Here is a 2,609-nt window from a genome sequence, read left to right on the forward strand (position 1 = left end):
CTTCGTAGATAATACATTGTCTCGAAATGTTTTAGAAATGACCTCCAAGGAGCGGATTCCTCTTCCGTTTCCAAACCACTCCCTCGTAAACCTGTGGCTCTAAAATTAAAGCACGTGAGATTAGTTTCACCTCTCAGTGGCGAGACGGCAATAAATCGCATATCGATAATAAGATCTAACTTGTGAATTTGGATATATGGTATGACTACATTGCACACCTCCCCTAACTATAACAGTGTAACCGTGCAACATTTGTCTGTGAGCTTAGCACTTGGTTCACTGTTACTTGAGACATTACAAAAAATGTACTATTTACTTAGTCGTGAAGTGCTGTAGTGATTCTCATACTGTTTATTTTATTTTATTATTATTACAGCTTCAGTAGTTTTACAGAGGTATTCAATGATTGATTTAGTGTTATCCTTATTATTATGTCTAGATAGGCCACCAGGTCCTTTATTAAAAATCTAATACAAATTTAAAAAGTGCCGTGGATTGGAGGAAGAGGTCCCTGGATCCCTGACCCAATAACAGTTGGTGTATTCATGCAAATGATATGGGGCAGAAGCTAGGGAAGTTTTAAGGAAGCATTTATTATGTAACGCATTAAGGGAGTGTTTCTCCTATAATGTACTATGATAAGCTATGGATCCCAATAATATTTGGTCCCTCCACCACCCCCACAATACTATAGTATACTTAAGCAATAAGGCTAGAGGGGGTGTGGTATATGGCCAATATACCACAACTAATGGCTGTTCTTAGGCATGACGCAATACTGTCAGCTAATCAGCATTCAGAGCTCTAACCACCTAGTTTATAATATGGTATAAATACTTTAACATTCACTGTTGTGTGTTTGCAGACTTTACTGTAATACTTTACTGTAGTATTTACAGTTAATTATAGTATATATACTATAGTAAAATAAATCTGTAGTATATATAGAGTTTTTGCAGATTGAGGTATACTGTATAGTATTTACTGTAGTGTTTTTGAAAACTGTAGTAATTACTGTAGTGTTTTTGCAGACATTACTGTAGTATTTACTATAGTGTTTTTGAAGACTGTAGTAATTACTGTAGTGTTTTGCAGACATTACTGTAGTATTTACTATGTTTTTGAAGACTGTAGTAATTACTGTAGTGTTTTTGCAGACATTACTGTAGTATTTACTATAGTGTTTTTGAAGACTGTAGTAATTACTATAGTGTTTTTGCAGACATTACTGTTGTATTTACTATAGTGTTTTTGAAGACTGTAGTATACTTAAGCAATAAGGCCCGGGGGGGTGTGGTAATCAAATCAAATTGTTTTAGTCAAATACACATATTTAGCAGATGTTATTGAGGGTGTAGCGAAATGCTTGTGTTCCTAGCTCCAACAGTATAGTAATATCTAACAATTCTCAACAATACATACAAATCTAAAAGTAAAATAATGGAATTAAGAAATGTATAAATATTAGGACGAGCAATGTCGAAGTGGCATTAACTAGAATACAGTAGAATACAGTATGAAATGAGTAAAGCAGTATGTAAACATTATTCAAGTGACTAGTGTTCCATTATTAAAGTGGCCAGTGATTCCATGTCTATGTACAAAGGGCAGCAGCCTCTAAGGTGCAGGGTTGAGTAAGTGGGTGGTAGCCAGCCAGTAATGGCTATTTAACAGTCTGATGGCCTTGAGATAGAAGCTGTTTTTCAGTCTCTCGGTCCCAGCTTTGATGCACCTGTACTGACCTCTCCTTCTGGATGGTAGCGGGGTGAACAGGCCGTGGCTCAGATGTGTGGTGTTTTTGAGGACTGTAGTGTTTTTGCAGACATTACTACGGTGTTTCTTTGSGGATAATAMTGTAGTATTTACTATAGTCTCCAACAGTATACTATACATTTCAATAATATGTACTACACATGATCGAGGGATACTACAGTGGAKTATTGTATTCTACAGTATACTACAGTTTACTCCAGAATTCTATAGTAATTATTGTAGTACTGTATAGTAAACTGTTGTATTTTTCCATGTGGGCCTCCACCCGTCCACTCATCCAACCCTCCACTCATCCAACCCTCCACTCATCCAACCCTCCACTATTCCACCCCTCCACTATTCCATCCCTCCACTCCTCCACTATTCCATCCATCCACTCCTCCACTATTCCATCCCTCCACTCCTCCACTATTCATCCCCCACCTCCCTATCCACCCTCCCTCCTCCATATTCCATCTCTCCACAACTCCATCCCTCCACTCTCCACTATTCATCCTCCACTATTCCATCTCCTACTCCTCCCACCCTAATCCACCCTCCACTCTTTCCATCCCTCCACTCTCCACTCTTCCATACTCCCATCCTCCATCCCTCCACTCTTCGCCTCCCTCCACTCGCTCCTTCTTTCAATCCTCCAGTCCACCACTCTTCCATCCCTTCCTCTACTCACTCTTCCTATTCCTCCATCCTCCATCCTTCACTCTTCCATCCCTCCTCTTCCATCCCCACTCCTCCTCTTCCATCCCTTATCTCCACTTCCACTATTCCCATCCCACTCCTCCCACTCTTCCATCCTCACTCCTCCCTCTTTCCATCCCTCCACTCCGCCACTCATT

Source organism: Salvelinus sp. IW2-2015, unplaced genomic scaffold, assembly GCF_002910315.2.
Source record: "Salvelinus sp. IW2-2015 unplaced genomic scaffold, ASM291031v2 Un_scaffold3780, whole genome shotgun sequence".
Classification (NCBI taxonomy): Eukaryota; Metazoa; Chordata; class Actinopteri; order Salmoniformes; family Salmonidae; genus Salvelinus; species Salvelinus sp. IW2-2015.